The sequence below is a fragment of the Phalacrocorax aristotelis genome, chromosome 1, assembly GCF_949628215.1.
Source record: "Phalacrocorax aristotelis chromosome 1, bGulAri2.1, whole genome shotgun sequence".
NCBI classification, from domain to species: Eukaryota; Metazoa; Chordata; class Aves; order Suliformes; family Phalacrocoracidae; genus Phalacrocorax; species Phalacrocorax aristotelis.
Genome location: NC_134276.1, coordinates 119498137 through 119518455, shown reverse-complemented (window position 1 = coordinate 119518455; position 20319 = coordinate 119498137). Strand labels below are relative to the sequence as shown.

Sequence of the window (20319 nt, the reverse complement as noted above, 5' to 3'; positions counted from 1 at the left end):
AATCCATCCATCCTGCTCTTTCCCTAGATCTACGCTTATCGATACGAGAGTAGGATTTAGCTGTAGACGGGAAAAGTTGAGAGTCCTTTGTCCAGAAATGAACCCTTTGCTGACATTATTTTGCCTTATAACTCACATAATTCTTTATGCCTTCCCTAATGTGGCCATTTTCTACTCTCCCTCACCCAACACAAAAACTTCCAACAGATTCAGGACCCTGTTGGAGGGTCAAGCCGTGTGTGGTTTCATTAGGTAAAATTCTATTTTGACTTGCTTTGGTGCTTTCTTATCAGCTGACATATAGACCGTAAATGACAAATACGTTATTAAACTGAACTAACCTTGCTTATATTATCTTTTTAAAGGTGGTTTAAATAGTTGCCTTTGGCATATGTTTGCTGTTCATAAGGTCACTTTACCTCACCACCTCAAAAACGAATCCACAGAAGTGTTTGTCAGAGGGAAAACAGGCCCTCAGAACAAAGCTGTAAAATTTAGGTTTTCACTTGTACTGCTGCTTAACAGAAGTGACAGAAAAAAATAGCAAGCAGTTATTTAACTTCTCTCTTTCCTTCTGAGGGAAAGCAAATGATTAAACTTCTCAATATTTGCATTTTCCCCATCAGCATACATCCCAAACCTGTCAAGTGAATGGCAGGGGGCGGCAGTGCCTGTCTCATCTCTGCTTTTGGAAAAGATCAGAACCCGAGCTTCCTGATGGCACAGCCATACTGCTGTTTCCATAGCAGATCTCAGAAAAGATGTTCCCCACGAGACATATATATACACACGACTATTTTCAGGTAAGTTCCAGAATAATGAACACAGCTTGTGTTGTGTTTTATTTTTGCACCTTCTTCCTCATATCTAAATGCATGTTACACATTAATCTATATGTTCATCTGTTTCTGTTTGTCTGTAATTTTATGTGGTAGCATCTGTGACTGGTAGGTTTGTATAATAACATGTATATAAGTGAAATCATCAGTTGAGTTTAAGGGCTGTGTTCAATAAGCAGAGGAGTCTTGGATGACGGTTACTAGTTACTATAGTTTGACTGCTACATAGCTGAGATGTGAAGAGGGGATTTAGTTAAATGGTTTGTCTAGTTGTCAAGGTTATTGTCCTCTTTTTTTGGGCTGCTACAGAAAAGACATCTAGTTCCTTTTGGTCTGAAAAAGAAAATTTCATATATACAACCGATTTACCTTTTGGCTCGCTGACTTCCCATCCCAAAAGGCATTTGTTTGCTCATCAGACTTTGTCAGGCTCAGAAATAGTTTCAGGAAGAACAGATGTGAATCCATCCTCAGACAAAAGTGTAAATGTTAATGCTGATAAATGGCAATGTCCAAGATAGTCACGGGAAAATAATTAGGGATAATGTTTTAGAATTGCTTATATATTGAGTTTTAATTTCCAATATGTCATTGAAACTGAGTGGGAGGCCAGGTGAATGCTGTAAGTATCAGTCTGAAGGCAGGAGCGTAGGCCTTCAGATGGTACACCTCAGGTACAGGAAGTTTCAGAAAGAAGTGGAAATCCCAAAAGTCTTCCTCGGGGGGTGGTGGTGGTGGTGGTGGGGGAACCAAACAAAAATCCAAGAGTAGGCTATTGCTAATCCAGCTTACAGCGTATTTGACACTGCACAAATGAGGTTTGGCACATCACTAGTAAAACTGTAACGTAAGGCTTTGCACAAATTAATTTACGAATATGATTTACCCTTCTTGAACTATCTCTGTAAGGCGTAGGGGTTAGAGATTGCTTCCAAGCCACTGAACAAATTAATAGTGATGTATTATAACTCAGGAGAATTTTCCTTTTTTCAGTCCTGTTCTACGTAAAAATGCTTACTCGTTAAATCTCAGTCCTATTGTGCTGGGCTTCATTATGAACAGGGAAGTCATCACATCTGAAATGGAATATCCGTTCCTCCAGTTGTATTTGCAAATGTCTGACAAATCGATCTGTCCTTCATCTTGCCAGCCTCCCGCTATCTTAGCAGATCCCCATGTTGATCATATGCTGGTCCCAAGAGCTGTGTCTCTCACTAGCCAACCTGAAATTATTACAAGTTTATTTAAGCAGGCATGAAGAAGTACTATTGCAATTCCTTATCATGGAGTCAAATTAATTGCTCCTGGTACTTACCTTATCACAACACAGTGTGCAACCCATCACCAGAGAAAGTAACTTCTCCTAAGCCTGTTTCTGCCACTTACTCACTTGTGACAATCAGTGTGTAAGTATCCTTTATACACATTCATTTTATATATTAGAATACATCTTTTACTGACTACCCAAATAATTTTTGTCAAACAGAAGAAAAGTATCACACCTTTAATTTTTACTGTTAGCCAAAACCACAGTTGATTTCGCTCTTCTGAATAACAGGATATTTCCTGTATTTGAATACTCTATAGTTCATTTATGCCGAGCAAACTTCCTAAGCCTACATTTTTACTACCGGTACACCTACAAAGCTTAAAGATCTTCAACAGAGTCAACAGCTGTATTCTAAATTTTTGCATCTCATGCATAATTGTGATGAGTAGGGCTTGAAGATGACAAATTCCACCTAATTGACTGTATCTTTTCCTAAACATTTCTAGTTATCTTCTAATATTAATAATACGGTGTTGGGGAGAAAAGTTGGGTTTTTCTTTCATTATCAACAATACTAACCAACAGAACCATTTTTTTTATTTAGCATTTTTCCTTATTTTCATTGTTATAGAGGAACATGCTTAGAGCTTCTTATTTTTCTTTCAGGTGAGTGTCTTCCTAAAAGAACTATTGTTAGAATTCAATTCTGTATTAATTGTTGATAAGAGAACAAAGTAAATTCAGACAAATTCTGATAGAGACATATAAGCAAACAGTGCTGTACACTTTACTAGATAATTGGTGGTTGAAGAGGATGCAACTGCAGGAAAATGGGTACCACTGTAATGGTGTACACCAACAAGAACAGGTTCCAATCTCTGTCTACAGTCTACAGCATGTCCCAGTAAGCCTCAGCGAAAGCATGGGAAACATCAGTGAGGACAGTTATACAGTTATACGTCCATAAAGTCTTTTTTTGTTTGGTTGGGTTTTTGTTTTTTTTTTAACTTTGGCTCTTTCTGTAATAACTACAAACCGATCAAGCCTAAAGCTACACTTAGGAACCTGAATTTTCAGTACAGGAAGACTGTCATATTTTGAAAGGAAGTTGTTCTGATCTAGAATTTTTCTTTATCTACTTCACCTCCCAAAATATCCTGTCAATGAAAATTCAGGTTTGAATACAGTTGAATCATTTTGGTATGAAAAAGTTTTGTAATTATAGCAAAGGAATATACTTGCTCAATGTTTTGTACCATGTGCAACTGTAGTAGCCATTGCATATATGAAAGATGAATATTTAATCCTATATTGAAATTAACATGCTGCCATACAGTGCTTACTTCTCAAATAAGGGTGGTTTTTTTAATTAAAGACAGCCTACTTGATCAATGTTTTCAGGTACATCTCCCAAGGATAAGACCAAAGTAGGGGATGCAGACCGTCTAGGCTTGATTAATTTTAGTGGTAATAACCTGCATATTCCTATCTGCAGAACAACCTTAAAGTCTGTGTGTCACCATTTTGTAACGATGGTTATGAGGGGTTAATTGTGCTTACTAATCTTTCTTTTACAGGAAAGGTAAAATGCTGCACATTCTGTCCAACTAATGATTTATTAATTCTTTAATTATTAATGTAATAATAAAATTTAAGGGACTTAATAGCAAGTACTAGGAAACTGTAAGTGCTAACCAGTACCGGTGGAAAGAAGAGCCAGAAACACATTCTACATCTGTTTTATATGCCTGAAAACACTCTCCTTCCCTACACAAACTCATAGGTGAGGTTTATGGCATCCCTCTTGGCAGGAGTTCCTCAGTTCCAAGTTTCACTGTAGGTTTGGCTCCAGGCAAATTTCAAAAAGGTCTGAGGATTCAGTGTAATTAAACAAAGGCTTCCTAGGGAAAGGTCATCCAAATGATCCTAAATGAAGAGCAAATGTTTTCCTAAATAATAGATGTATTAGGTTTTTTTTTTAATTTTATCTTTTTCAAACCTAGGAGGGACCCTGCTGTAGTACTTAACCCACGTGAAGCAGCCTTCTTTTAACATCAGTCAAGCCGGTCAAGTGATGAAGGCATTTTATGGCCTTGTTTTACTGAGACCAGTCTATAATATAATCACAAAGACTGATTACAAATTGAAGTATGCTGACATGATTGAGAAATTAGGTCTGTCTAAACCAGTCTAGATGCAGGCTGGCTAGTACACACATACCAAATCTAGCACCTGTGAGCCCAGCATGTGTTATGATATGTTCAGTGCTGCTCCATGAGCAACCCTCTTTGCAAAGACTTTAGTAAACCCAAGGCAAACTGCCTGAAGAGCTGTTCTGCATATCTTATCCTCATCCAACTGGCAATGCATTTTATACATTAATGGAGGGTTCCTGAGGTCGTTAATGCATCTTGGAGATGGAAAACTCATGTTAACAGAGAATTGCATGGAATGATATAGTGCAGGGTCTTGTGGGACTTCCACGCTTTCAAATAATCTCATCACATACACTTTGGAAGGAAGTGCTAATTAAAAGTATGAAAGAACGTATGTGGTATTTGTGAAGCTGTTATCCAAAGCTGCATTGCTGCATCTGTTATGCACTGCAATTACTTATAGTTTAATGAGAAAATAAGGTGAGGTCTGCACTTACAAAACTACCACCCTCTGCCCGCACTCCCTCCTCTCACAGAAAAAGCAGTCACAGTGCATCTGTATTGGCAAAAGTATTTATCATTTCAACAGGTGCATAACCTGAATGAGGGCTTTGCTGTTGTAATTTTGCTTTGATCCAAACTCATCATCGAACTGCTTTTCAAGCTTTTAAAACGGGCAGTTACAATGGAGTTTTTGGTGTGGAACAGGGGGGAAGATGGGATCAGATATTATATATAGATGTTCTTTGCATGGCCCACATTAATATGACTCTTCATATGACGTACTGCCATAGGTGCCTATCCTACTGGGATTTTTTTTTTTCACTAAAATTAAACAAAACGTATGAAAGGTGCATCTTGCAAATGCAGTGCCATAATAATTGATCCTGTTGAGATAAAGAGTTAATTCACTGAAAATTTTCTACATTTAACAATACAAAATTTCTCCTTTATAATGGCCTTATCTTTCCTAAAATGCTCTATTTACATATGACTTTAGCATATCTGTTTCATTAGACTCTATCTATAGCTATTATATATATTATTATATTTAGCTATGGCTTCACAGTATAGTGAGGGTTGTCAGTTTTGGGTGTTTTGGTTGTGTGTCATCGTCCCCGTCCCTGTTCCTCCCCAGTATATGTACGATTTAAGTAGGTTAATAAAAATGTGAAGTTAATTATCATAACTACAATGACAAATTTTATTGTCAGGCTTCATCCAGACTAAGATTTCATTTGTAACATTTCACATTCAGTTTAGATTAGACATTAGATCAATAAAGGGCTCTTGGCCATAAGCAGTATACAGGAGTTCTTTCTGTTTCAGTGTTATCAAAAATTGTTACAAGAAGGTATTAAAAAAAAAAGGTAATATTATTAGTGGGAAAATACTGTTAATATTAAGAAAAGTAGAATGAAATGTAGACTATTTTTCTATTTCAGTTTTGTGACATATGACCCATTTTAGAACTTAAATTGTAACTTATGGTAGTGCCGTGATTTTTAGCAGCATCCAAAATCAGCCCTCTCCACTAATCTATCCACAGAAGTCACTGTAGTAGAAAGGGGGAGAAAAGCAACAATAATACAGCATTTTCTTGACAGCTGTTTCACAGTTTTGAAATATAAAAGGACAACACACTTGAAAAGAGGAAAAATGGTTTGAAGCGCTGTGATTTATAATGACATATCTTAGTGATGCTGATATTTTGATTTTAATTGTTTAGTTACTTCATGCTTACTGCGGGTTTGACAACATTTTTGGTGCTCTTTCTGCCTCTCTTTCCTTTATGAAATATTTTCCTTCCTAAGTAAGGGAGACAGGACTCAGGGAAAACAGGTGACTTCCCCAGAAAGTGTCTGAATTTTTCTGTATCCCAGTACATTTTATTGTTAGGTAGTCGTCCAGTTCCACATGTATAAAATGCATTGTAGAACTCCTAAATAGATAGATGGGAAAATACCTATGTTATATTGTTTCTATTAATGTAGGATTTCGCACTAAATATGCCAGATATTATTTTCTTTGTCGACTGTTATTGGAGGCTTATGGGATGCTGTTCATGAATAGTGTTTCAAAGTGCTATACTCATAATTAGAGCTGGGCAAATTATTCATCCCAAATAATACTTACTATGAATTTATGCTGCCCATTTCCTACAAGAGCACTAGTTATTATTAAGCTTATTGAATAGGACAACACGCTGCTTTCCAAGGGCTATTTCTGGGTTACAGGTTGCATCTATGAATTTTGTATCCTGAGTCTCTTGTTTTCCCTCAGAGATGATTGGGACGGTGTTCCCTGAGGAGCAGCACTGAGGGGTTACTCCTGATTATTTGCCTGGTAACTCTGGCTGCTTGGCTGAAGCAGAGGCGAGGTTTCTGAAGGTGTGACCTTTCCCTACAGGCAAATGTATTCCATCAGAACAGTTTACAACCAATCAGTTTGTCATTCACACCCTTTGGTTTTGTGAATATTATTCACTGTGATTTTAGCACCTCCTTTTGAGGTACACAAAGGTTTTTTGGCTCTGGCTTCCAGGGTGTTTGTAAACTGACCTGAGCTGACCTGACCTGAGCTAGGTGTTAATGAGGCCTGGCAGCTTGCCTGCCGAATCCTACAGGGTGGGTAACTGTGGCTTTCTGTGGATCATCTGGCTTGTGTGGGTATTTGGGTACTGGGCTATGGCATGTGTTGTGGTTTACCTGTGGTGGGCAACCCAGCCCCACCCAGCGGCTTGCTCCCACCCAGCAGGTTGAGGGAGAGAATTGGAAGGATAAAAGTGAGGAAACTCCTGAGTTGAGACCAGGACAGTTCAGTAGATAAAGCAAAAGAGGCATGCCCAAGCAAAGCAAAACAGGGAATTCATTCCCTACTTCCCATGGGCAGGCAGGTGTTCAGCCATCTCCAGGAAAGCAGGGCTCCATCACACATAACAGTGTCTTGGGATAAGAAATGCCATAAATCTGAACATCCCCCCTTCCTCCAGCTTTTGTTGCTGAGCATGACGTGTATGGTCTGAGATATCCCTGTGGTCAGTTGAGGTCAGCTGTCCCGGCTGTGCCCCCTCCCAACTCCTTGTGCACCCCCAGCCTGCTCGCTGGTGGGGTGGGGTGAGAGGCAGAACAGGCCTTGGCTCTGTGTAACCAATAACTGAAACATCCTCGTGTTATCAGCACTGTTTTAATCACAAATCCAAAACATATCCCCATATAAGCTGCTATGAAGAAAATTAACTCTATCCCAGCCAAAACCAGTACACTGCTATTTAATCATGCGTCTGTCTTTGAGCCACCACTTATTCCTGTGACTGCATGGGAGAAGGGCTGGTGCCAGAGGCAGCCCAGCGTGTAAAACAGTGAGATGCTGTTACATCTTCTGATGGACCCCAGTGGGATCCTTGACCAGCCAGGTGGGGCTGCTGCGGCTGCAGGGCTCCAGCAGCCCTCTCTGTAAGCAACATCAGTGCTGTTCACAGAAAATACTCTTCTCTAATTCTTGTTTTGCTCAGTAATGCTTGATTCTAACACTGTGGGGTTGCTTGTTTAAGTAATTTGGCATTGTTTTTTCTCCATTTTGGAATGGCAGGTATTTTAAATGGGAGAAAATTGTTGGAGCTGGTTCTACAGTGGCAGCAGGAAAGCTAATCTTGTGCTCAAACTGTGAATCTCGAGGTCTCTCTCAGGTATGAGGAAAATGAGTTTTCCTTAAGGAAAAGATAAAAAGTTCCCAGCTTTTGCATTTGCAGACATAAGTTTACAGTAAGAGGAGTGCACAGTCTAAATAGTTGAAATATAAAAAATATTGCAAAGAAAATAGAAAGAACCAAGTATTTAAGAAAATTTTTATGTTGTGGGTGTGGACTGTATTCACATGATTTATGAATATATTTTTCTCGCAGCTATATTTACAGAATGTCACAAAATAGGCCTGAAATATTTTTTGGGTGCTAATACAATGATGGTTATTCTCTAAAATATATATTTTTTAAAAATTCCTTTAAAAAAATGCATTTATTTGTAAAAATCCATGTAAGTTTGGGGACCCGTATATCTTTCCTAATCATTCATTTCTTGTATCCAGACTTTCAAATACCAACAATGAAAAAGTAAGCCCGATGTTTTCTTTTATGTCCAAATTTAACTTTACTATTTTAATAGAAAATAATTGCTACAAAAATTGATCCATTTGAATAAAGTTCTGGGTTTTGTTTGGCTGGTTTTATCCATCAGAGATCAAAGGCATTAAATGAAGAGTAGACAGATCCTTACTATAAAAAATAAATGAAAAGGCAAATTTATCTGCTTATTTACAGAACTGCTATACTTCCAGCATTTTGAGTAAGACTGATAAAATAAATACTGATTGCCAGCAAAAAAAAAAAAAAAAAAAAAAAAAGGGAAAATCACCCTGTGCTTAAGACTTGCATTTTCTAAGGAGTGGAATCTGTTTCATACCATCAAAAAGATAAGATTATTTGCCACCCACACGATGTGCAAAATTCATATTGTCCCAGAAAGTTTATGTACTATTTAAGATTTACTTAGATTCTTCATAATAAAGGTTTTATAACCCCTCTCTTGTAACTGTAGCATTTCTGGAGATGTTGCCAGATGAATGTGGAGTATATATTCTCCCAGCGACTACACAAATTTTGTTCCTGAAGAGAATTTTACCTCTGTTGGTGAGCCGCTGCTCTTACAGTAATACCACATCTGCATTCTCTAGCCAAATCTGTACTTACGGGTACCATTTCTTACAAGAACTACAAATAATCAGGAAAAGAATAGGAAAGGATGGGAGGAATTCTGAGGGCCAGGAAGTGGAATAAATTTTTTTCCATTTACAGAAGATCAAGTGATTTTTGAAAAAATAAAAGATTAGAGAAAAAGGGTTTTATATTAGTTTCAGTGGAAGACTGCATGACGAGTTACAAGGGGGTATTAGGCCAGCTTGTTGCAAAGCCCGTAGGTTCTGTTGACCTTGTTCATCACCAAAAGTTAAAGCTGCAGCTTTACGAAATCAAGGTTTCTTTCTTGTTTTATTTTAGTGGAGATAACACTGAACTGCAATTCAGGAGACTTGAATTTTACTCCTGGCTTCTTCCCCTAAGCTACCACTGAGAGACCTTATGTGACCTCTTTCTGCACTTTACTACTTCTGTCTTGTTTAATATCCAGGAAAATTACATCTCCTACTGTATTTAATATCATACCATCTAACAAAGAGATTCTGATTTCAGCTGATGCCTCTACACATTGCTCTAATATAAACGATAAAGCAAATAATGATAATCCCAAAATCACAGTGTCATCCATCCTCTGGCTCACAATGGCTCTGTGGAGTCCAGATTCCCTCAAGGGTTTGATAAAACTGTGGAGGCTGACACAAAGCAAGTAATCAGTGGGAAGGATGGGAGGAAAATGACATAATGAAAGCAGGACTAAACGGCTTCATATCCCTGCAGGTATTTCAAATGAGGTAGAATATTTCAGCAAATAAGCCTTTCTGGCCACATTACTGCTAAAACTCCTGTAATAGGTACAGTACAATATGTCTCTACTTAGGTCAAAGGGAGTGGGGGGATGGGTTGTTTTGGGGGGGTTGTGAGGTGGTTGGTTTGTTTGTTTGTTTTAATTAAAGCAGTGCCTCGGTGTCTCCACCTGCACTCTGTGAAGTTAACAAAACCCCTGACATACCAAAATGCAAGTAAAATCACCTGCCTTCCAAAGTCCTTTTCTATTCTTCAGAAATCCTTTCTCTCCTTCATCCTATCTCCTTCTTCTGCCTTAAGACAAAATTCCTCTCAAGTGCTAAGAAACCTATATTTTCTCTGGAATTATTTTCCTTGTTTTTTTCTCTCTGTTTTCCTTATTAAACTATTTCAAATAAATATTTTATTTCAGATATTTATTTGAAAATATTTTATTTGAAATGAGGAATAAGAAATGCGGAGGATGTGACCTATTTTGTTTATTGTTATTATGAGCTAATTCCGTAATTCTTAAAAGTATTTCCTCAAATGTACTTTCCAATATTCCTCTCTCCTTCCCAGAATTTCTTTGTTTTTTATATTCATGAAGAATCTGAAGCTGGCCTGAGATGTAGATATGTCACTTCACTTCATAGAGATACAAACTCAGTGAGAGGAAGTGTATATGCTCATAAAGCAGAAATGGAATATGTGTGTAGGAGGATTAAACGAGTGTTTTAGAGACAGTAAAAGCTTGCTTTTCTAGGAAGACAAAAAATTAGATAATGTGATATAGAATACTTAAGGTTCAGATTTTTTTCTTCTGTAGTTTCACCTCATTGTACTGCAGAGGTTGTGGTAGCTATAGATGAGAGCAGACTTGACCAAGGGTAACCTCTATAAAACAGGCATCTTTTGTCTTGGAGGTTGTACTCTGTTTACACCTGTGGATGAGGTTAATTGCAGCACATACAAAAAAGACAGGTTGTCTGATGTTTTCTGATGCCTCCCTACCATCTTGGAATTTTACTGAAATAATTCTGATGTGTTTGGGGTTTTTTGAGTGGAAATTGAAGCGTGAAACAAAGTTGGTAAAAACTCATTTACCATTTTAACTAAGGCCTAGTGATTTCAACCATCTCTTAGTTAAAGCCAGGCATCCACCTTAGAGTATACCTTATCCATGGGAAGATTGTACTGGTATGGAGACAGACGTTTCACTTGTTTTTCACAAGGATTGTTGTTGTTGTTTGTCCAAGTCTTAAAGTATTGAAGTTATCTACAAAATACAAAATTTTTCATGTGGAGCTGTGGTGCCATTTACAGACGTTATGATCATCACCACCTAAATGGCTTTTTGTCTTTTTCAAGTTTACTAAAACCTTAAGGATGATATCGTAAGTTGCCTTATCTGAAGCTAAGGGATGAGAGATCTAAACCTCTTAGTTTGTTTTATATAACAAGTACAATAACATTTAAGTGACTGACATTTTTGAAGTTTGACTGATGACCTACACCTATTTTTTTTTAAGCAGTAGTTCCTTTATTAAAGACCCAAAATGTCATAGTTCTCTTTTTCACTTCTTCCCCTTCCCTCTTGCCTTTGTCTGCTACAAAGCTCTTTCTTCCTCCAGTCCCTGTGCTTTATTCTCCAGTTGTCTCTTTCTGTGCCTGCAGTCTTTTATCCTTTGCAATGGCGAGGTTCTGCTTCACCCCCAACCAGTTCCTTGGGACAACGATGTCGACCTTCCTCAGCGTAATGCCCAGCTTTACCTGCTTGTGTCAGCTGCACATAGGGAGTCTCATTGCTAAAAAGCAGGTTTTCTACCTCCTGAGCAGCAAGTGGCTTTACCCCACCCTCTGGAGAAGGGGTGTGCACCTGCAGCTACCTGCTGGGTGCGGGGAACAGGGAGAGTCACTTGTGGCTGGCAGAGGACTCGCCTTGCAGGGAGTGGTTTGCCTGAGAAAAGTTTTCTGGGAAGATCCTAGGAATTCAGTGGGCCTACTGGCATCTGCATAGCTGCTTTGCAAAGGTAGCTCTTGTAGCTGCTGTAAAATTATAGAGGACTATTTTTGACAAAATGGGAATGCTGGGGAGTTGCATTTAGTCTTAAATATAGGTCTCTCCTCTGGAGAAGACATGATTTTTTCATAACAAGAGTCAGAACAGAGACAAAATAAGAACGTTGAAGGCAGAATTTCACAAAAAATGTTTCTTATTTCTTTTTTTCTTGAACGCCATGTGACAGGACAAAACCTTAACGGCACTAATGAACGTGGCTCTGAGAAAAGCCAGATTTCACTTTAGCAGAAGGTGGCCAATATTGCTGATAAAATGTAGAATTTGTATTTAACTTGATTTTTCTTCTTCTTTTTCTTTGCTTTAAAATGCAAGCAAAATGGATATGATATAAAGATTTTGTTCCTCTCCTGAAGCTTCCCCAGCATTCGGTGTTTCAGCCAGAGAAAGCCTGTTTCTTGCAAGCCTGGTACTTGCATCAAGAATGAGATGTGCTGACAAACAGAGCATCTCTCTTGAGAGTGACAAGCTCTGTCTGAAGCCAACAGCATTTGGGTTTCCCCCCCATCTCTCTCCCTGCCCCGCCTCCCCCTTTTAAATAAAAGACCTGAAATTTACTGTGTTGTTGAGGGAAATCTGAGGGATGACATACATGTTGGCAGTTCTGCCGTATGAAGGATTTACTCTTAATCCAGTTTCTGACAGACTATCACTGGTACGGGGCACTGAGGAGAACTGGGTATGATAGTTATCAAGGCTTAGCTTGTTGTTGAGACTATTTTGCAATGTACACTTAATAAATGCAAGTTTTTCAGGAGATTTCTGAGCCTTCCATAAATAAAGCACTGTTGAAACTGTCAGCTTCTGATCACTGCTGTACAGTGAAACCAGTTTATTTTTCGACTTAAGCATTCTCTGGAACCTGATTGATTTCTATATTGTGCTTTGCTGCCTGAACATGGGTTCCATCTTCCCGGATGAAAACATGATACCCTTTCTTCATGGAGCTCTGGACACATGATGACATTTGAAGAGAAAATGTCATTTTGTGTCTGCTGAAGGTGAGATGAGATGTGCTAGCCTGACAGGTTGGGAAATTCATGTTAAACTGCAGCGTAAGGGTTGATTAATTTAGTAATCTCATGGATACTATTTGTGGCAAATATCATCTTGATTGGTGTTGATTTTCCTGTACAGCAAGAGGAGGCGTGCCTTCAGGGACTGCGTTATTTTACAGGGAAGTGTCCTCTGTAAGTGCAACTAGAAGTGATCGTGGCTTTCACATGCTTCTCTCTAGAAATGAAATGGGATGTGGCTATTCCAGGCACATTTCATCCTGTGACTTATAACTGGCAATTAATAATTAAATTTTTCAAAGTGAAGGACTGGCACAGCGGAGGATGCAATAGCGTCCCTCTCCCTATATATGAAGTACTGAGTACTTAATTCTAGGAGCAGTAAACCACAGGCTTGTTTGAATTGTAAAAACACAAGCTGAAAAGTGCTGACTTCGGTGTGAGCTAGATAGGATGAGTTAAATAGAAAAAGTTGAGCTCCATCTCACGTAAAGTTTGCACTGTCTGCAATACCCTCGGTAACCTTGCTAGCATGACTTTTTTTACTTTCTGTCCATACAGGCCTTAATGACATATAAAATAAACACTAGCAATTGCCTTCGCTGCATTTTCAAAAGGTTATTTTGTTACAAATTTTGTCTGTGTTTTCTTGCAGTACTTGAATTCTTGTGTGTTTGCAAGGTGGTTTGCTGTTGGGAGCGGGGGTGGTTGTTTTGGCTTGTGTGAGTCACCTTTTTCTCCTCTAAATTTCAGTGGCTGTTTCCACATTTCTTCTCATGTCCTGGTACAGGGGAGGAAACACGGTGGCTCTGCAGCCTGGGCAGACTGCCTCAGTCAATTGGACAAGTGCCCGTTGGCTCAGCTCAGGCCTGTTAAGAGCTAAGTAGGCTGATAGCATTCAGCTTGAGAAGCAGTATTTGCTGCCTTTCTGAATTTGAGATTAGAAGAAATGCTTATCTGTGTATATATATGTATACATTAATATACAAACCTATATATATATGTGTAAAAGCAAGACAAAAAAAAGACACTTGGAAAGTACTTAAAGATTGAGTGCAGACAAACTCTTTCCCTGCAACAGGCAGGGAGCCTTGTGCCATGAGCTGGAAGGGGTCACCCCCTGGCTCGCTGGGCCTGGGAGCAGCAGCTCAGCCTTTGGCCTGGGGGCTGTGCTGCCCCCTGGCCCCGGGTGGGAGCCCACCAGAACCAGCCTGGCAGCCAGCCCCTTCCTGGCCCATGCAGGTGATGGCCCTGACGTTTTGCACCCCTTGGAGGTAGCTGGAGAGTTGATAAACAGAAGTTTGTGGAGACAGTTTTGTCTGCGCAGTTAGCTCATTGCTAAGATCTCAGAGGATTAAAACCCAAAATAAATGGATATCTTAGTCTATTCTCAGAAACTGAGCGTAATGCATCCTCTATAACGTTCTGGTGCTTGAAGTACCCAGCTAGCTCTTCTAAATTCAGCTTGCATCTTATTGGTCTGTCAGAAATATAGTGCTCTAGATGAGCCAGACTGAGCACAATAACATATATTTTTATTATTACAGAATAACATGCAAACTATTTAGTGTTGATAGGTTTTCATGTCTGGTTTTTTTTCTGAAGTCCAAGTGGAGTTATATTTTATAAAAATCGTATCAGCTTCCTGGGCATTATAGCATATAAACATGTAAAAGGTGGGCTGATGCCAAAGTTACATTAATCAAATAATTCAGAATGCAAAAGCCACATTTCCATGGAGCCCTCTTCTCACAGCGGCAACACCAGGTCCTGTCTACTTTGGTAGAAAAAGGAAAAGTGAAGAGGAGATGACCAGGAACAGATAACAGCTGGGTAAATGTTATGCTTATCTTAACCTTGGATTTACATTTAGGAACAGTTTTAATAACCAGAGAAGATAACTGCATCACTTCAAATATTAAAAAGTAATTGAAGTGTTAAAAGACTGAAAGTATTCACTCTTTTTGTTTTATTCTGTTCTAGTAGCGTTAGCAGCCTTTTTGTAGCTGTGTAGCTTTTACTTTGACTTTCTTGTACTTGTATGATATCAGTATTTTACCTCACTTTTGCATCAACAGATCAGAAAACAGAGAGGAAAGGGAGAGGGTGTTGCCATCAGAGTAGGACTTGGAGTCCCTCAGAATATGACTCTGAGAAGGTGGGAAGGCCCTAGATCCCTCATTTTAAAACAAACACAGCATTTTAACATTAACCACTGTGATAGCTTTATTCCCATGAGCACTGAAAAGGATTAAAAAAAATAATTGAGAATTGAAAAAAGTAGGAAAGGAAACACCTCTGTGAAACAGCCACTGTGAATACAAGAGATGATGCTTTGAGTAGTTGTGCATTTCATTAGGGTAGAGAGGGCTGTGAAGGTAGCTAGGAATGTATATATTGTTTTAAGTCACGGTTGACAAAAAGAAATAGAAGTAGAGGTGCCGGGTCTAGCTATGCTTATTTATATCTCAGCCTTTTGCATCAAACGCTATTGCAGTACATTAAGACAAAGTGGAAACAAAAGCCTCTGAATCTGCTGTGTCACAGCAGGAGAATAGAAGGAAGCCACCTTACAGGAAGCATAATCTGGGTCTCTACTGGTGGTAGATGGTATAATCTCAAATCTTTTTCTCATTCAGATTAACAGAATGATATGTTTTTTAGCCTGACAGACCACTCAGGTTTTTAGGAGATACCATGCTGCTACTGTACCAGAGCAATTTTTATGGGGGTAGGGGGTGGGTGTGAGGGAGAAAGGTGCTTCCATATAAATCCAGACTAGCACAAAACTCTCACAGAATGTACCACTAGCGCTGTGCTTCTGTGCACCTGCATTTTCCATGGATGCACCTGTGCTCTGGTCTGTTCCTTACCAGCCCCCAGTAGATTGGTACTGGGGTTTCCTACACTATTTAAGCATCTTCAGCTACTCTAGTCCCCTTCGTTTTCACAGATACTAGAGGTTTTGCTGCTTAGATAGAAGAAATTGCTTACAATGGAGACTTTGAAGGCGCCTCACTGCACCATGAATTCAGTTTCCCAGGGAGGGCCACAAGCAGCAATACAACTCACAGAAGATCTGACTCGCACCTTCTGTATTCATAGTGGCATATTGATTTTCAGAGTCCACCTTTCACTGGAACCTCTTCTGAATAACTTGCTACATGTCATAAAAAAGCTGCCACCTTTTTATTTATTTATTTTATTCTTGTCAAAATATCAAAAATAGCCAGAGGGAAGTGGCCTGCTATAGTAAAAAAAATTGTAAATTTCTGTTCTGTTTCATTTATTTGGGTGTATTCAAAACAAAACCAAACTTTTCATGCTCATCTGTATACATTTTAATATATAAAGAAGTATGTACACACGGATGAGTGTGCACATGCATACCCCTAATCTGTCCCAGTCTGTTAAAAATATTTTAATGTTATCTAAAAAAAAAAGATTCTTAAACTTCTGCCACAGTTTTACTTTAATGTCACATAGTATTTGTCAAATCAGTTAAATGATTACTTTAGTGATAACATTCAGTTCAAGCCTGTTTATCAATTGAATTGCCTTTGTACTAATTAAATAATGATTACCACCAGCAATGCACCCAGCATGAAGTTCATTGGTTCTCCTTTAACCAGTTGCTTCCAGGTTTTGGTTGAGAGTGTAGAAAAGAAGTATTTCAAGTGGAGCTAATTTGATGTTTCTGGAAGAGCAGCCTTTTGTGAGATACTTTGATTACATGGCAGAGCAGCCTCTATAAAAAGCTATTTGGCTAAGTAGAGCTTCTTAGCTCCAAACAGGGGAAAAAAAATTACAAAATGACTACTCAAGTGAGTATAACAAGCACAGGGAAGATAATCTTAACAAGCCCTGTGAGGCAGACCATTTGCTGAAATTCCCACATCAGTGTATAGACATGCCACACGACTTCAGCACCACTGAGGTTCTGTGCAAGCCGTGTCCTGAAAAGGTACTTGTGGGTGTGTGCTTTTTAAAAAATTATTATTATATGAATATTATACAGTTCTTGTGTTGTTGCTGAATCTGTGCAGGGGTAAACTTTTGCCCTAACAAATGTTACTTTTTTAGAATGATAAAATGGCTGTTGTGGAGATGTACAAGGGACACTCTGTCCTACACCATATCAGTATGCATGTTTCTTTGTGGGCTTGTGCTAGTACCTTCTATCAACTTCCATTTCATACCAGTAAATTAGAGGGATACATGGTGTCCATTGCTTGATTCGCAGGTTTATACAGTATGCTCCTCAGAAAACTGAATTTGGTGTGTCTGGTCTTTGTTTTCCATTTTATAAAACATCTCTCGCTTGCTGTAGGGTACGTATTTAAGAAGGCAGAATGAGCCAGTAGGAAGGGATACAGTGCTGTCTAAATGTTTTCCCTTTTCCAAATATTTTAATCATGCTGGTAGGGACAGTGGTGAAAGGAGCATTGGTTTCAATTATTTTTTGGAATGTAATAAGAATTTTTCTTTGGACTTTGATTTATAGTAAGCAGCTCAAAAAAAATGAGATCTAAGAAAATGTAACCACCTATCTATTTCCAAATTACTGTAGAGGTTGAAAAGATATAGAGACATGACATTCTGTAGCAACTAGACATTTTATTTTGTAATACTGCTAAAAGGAGAGAAGAGGAGGAGTTCTGGAGGAAGGCTGTTCAAACTTTCTTAAAAACAAGTAGCTAGACTATCTGACTCTGCGTGTGTTAACTTCAGACATTGACAGCTAAAATATACACATCCACTTACAACATAATTTAAAAAAAAATCCAATTCTACCTCCGTGAGCTCTCTGCTGTATTTTCTCTTTCAGAAATGAAAATGAAAAAGAAACACATACTCCCAGCTTTACAGGATTTTAGAAAAGAAAAACAACCAACAAACTAAATAAATTTAAAAAACCCAACCCCATCCCCCCAAACCCCCCAATTAACAATTGTTAATTCTGCATTCAGTTAATATTCCTCGATAATAAAAGGGGTTATACTGGCTCAGAAGAATGGTCCTTCTGATCCAGCATCCTGTTTCTGACAGGTGAAAAATAGATGCCAAAGGGAGAATATAAGAATGTGGTGAACAGTCAGCAATGTTTCCCTTGTACACTCACCCAGCTGTTGGCAATGTGCGCCTAAGAACCCCGGATGACTTTTTCCAATGTATTTGTCTCGCTGCTAATTGAATCAATGATAGTTGTTTTCAGTACCTGAACCATCCTGTGTTCCAGAGCTGAGCTCTGTACTGTTGTGTACAGTACTACCTCTTTTGGTTTGTTTTCAAGTCACTACCGGCTGCCTTGATTGCGTGCCCAGCTAATTCACAATCAGAATTAACCCATGGTTAAAGGACCTCTAAATTCTCAAAGACTACCAAAGGATCTTTCAAAGTTCTTTGAAGGGGTATTAGACTATAATGACAAAATCATGTATTCTCTACTAAAACTATGTTATCTCGGTCACCACTGGGGTATTGCTATGTATGTAGCAGAGCTCAAAGCCCCGCAACTGAACCTCATCGGCTTGATTTTTGGCAAAAGTCCCCTATCTGATTTATGGCATTATATATAAAAATACATGCATTTCTATGTATGTTTATGTTTATATTTAATTATATATATTAAACCAGCAAAAGGTCACATCCTTTAGTCACATTATTTCAGTTTTTTTGCAACTACACATCTTAATTTTACTTCCTTGAGCTATTGCAATATTTTCTTCTCCTTTCTTCTGGGGCTCTGTTTTTCATCTCTCAAAATATTCAGAATAGAAAGGAGAGAGAAAGGTCTGGGAGTCAGTGAGGTGAAGGAGGAACCTTCAGAAAATTAATTTCCGTTTTTATTTGATCTTTTATCCTGTGTGAAGAATGTCAGCGTTGCTCAGTAAAGCAACAGTTGGGTCACAGATTACTTATTATTTTGTGGATTTCTGCAGTAAGAGAATTCTTACAACCAGTATCCCTCGTGCAGGATGACTGCTGTAATATTTGACTTTGCAAGCATTGTTGGCATTAAAAAACATCTTTAAGGGATTTTGTTTTGTTTTTTAAAGGTATATTGCTATTTGAACAAATTTAATCTGAGGCTGCCCCTTGGAAACTGAAGTTCAGTTTTTTATTTCATTTCTTAGCTGTTTTTTTGGCTTTTTCATTCCCCATCAGCAAAAAACATAGCCCCCTCAAGATAAAAGCAGAATGTAAACAAACTCTATTGGATATTCCAAATGTTATTTCCTACTTATCTTTTAGATTAGCTTTTTTTTTTTTTTTTTTGTGCTGGAGTGATAAAGCATAGGCACAGAGAATTAAATATATGAGGAAAAGCCAAATAGAGGATTCATATACGGAAGGGCTTACACAGCATTCTGACGTGCACGGCTGCGGACCTATGATCAATAACAATCTCTTTTCAAAGAATCTGGCTGTCCTTTGAAGTTAACATCAGATCTTATTCCTCAATAGAATACCAAAAGGATAAAACAAAGTCAGGAAATAGCCTCCCAGGTGCTGTTTTGATATCCCACTTGTGGGCATCTCCTTGGTAATACCATCCAAATTAGATAGGAACAACACAAATCTATATGAAAGTGATAAATGCCTCAATTATGGATTGATTTCTCAGCAGGCCTTTTACACATTGTTAATGACTGTGGTTGAAAGAGGCTTACCTCACAATTTCTGGTCAACTGTAATTCATGCTCCAGCACTTCTTTGGAGTTGATTGACTCTTGCCCGTAAGTATGGCTTTCATCCTTCTTTTACACCCCTGGATTAATACATGTCTGCATGATCTAGTTACGCATTGCAGGCAAGCTCCCAACCATGCATTCCTCCTTTACAGCAGCGTAGCCTTACGTGCCTCACATGTTGATCCATAATTTACTGAAAATCTGTCTCATGGGGAGGCAGTTGCCTTTCTATGCAAGATTTTGCAAAGGATAAATTCTGACTTCTGAACTTGATTCATGTAGTTCAGATATAGGAGCAGGAATCTGAGAAAGATGGGAATATTGCATTATTGTTCAGATTCATTTCACTGACTTTAGTATCCTGAAAATGTTCTGCATCTGACCTAAGCCTATAATCTGGGCTTTTTCTATAGCGATGGGAGATGACAGTGAAGGTACTTCTCATTCTTTTTCAGCAGCGGAGGGATCCTAAATGAGCAGCTTTCACCAGACAAGCCCCTCCTCAGCCATCCTGGATAAATCTTTTGCAGAACAATACTGACAGGGGGAACTGGGAGACAACTGGATGTGGGAAGTAGGAGAAAGGAGGAGCAAACATTTATGGTACACTGTCCCTTCACTGATTCTCTCTGCACATCATTATGCTGAAGAGGGGCTTTCCATCAGGATCATGTTGTAAACATCTCAGGTCCCTTGAATTGGTGGGTTTGCTCCCAGCCTCAGTCAGAGGAAGGATTTGCTTTTCTGTTTGTGCAGAACTGGAAGTTTGTGCCGCCTCAGCAGAAAC

At 38.7% G+C, this 20319-nt stretch overlaps 1 long non-coding RNA gene across 1 annotated transcript in view; it reads left to right on the top strand.

Annotated features, from left to right (window-relative positions):
* Positions 1-20319, top strand: part of LOC142061846 (uncharacterized) — a 131456-nt gene that overhangs the window by 84868 nt on the left and 26269 nt on the right. Inside the window, exon 2 of the long non-coding RNA XR_012662274.1 lies at positions 627-803. This is a non-coding gene — a long non-coding RNA (uncharacterized LOC142061846). The remainder of the gene's footprint in view (positions 1-626; positions 804-20319) is intronic.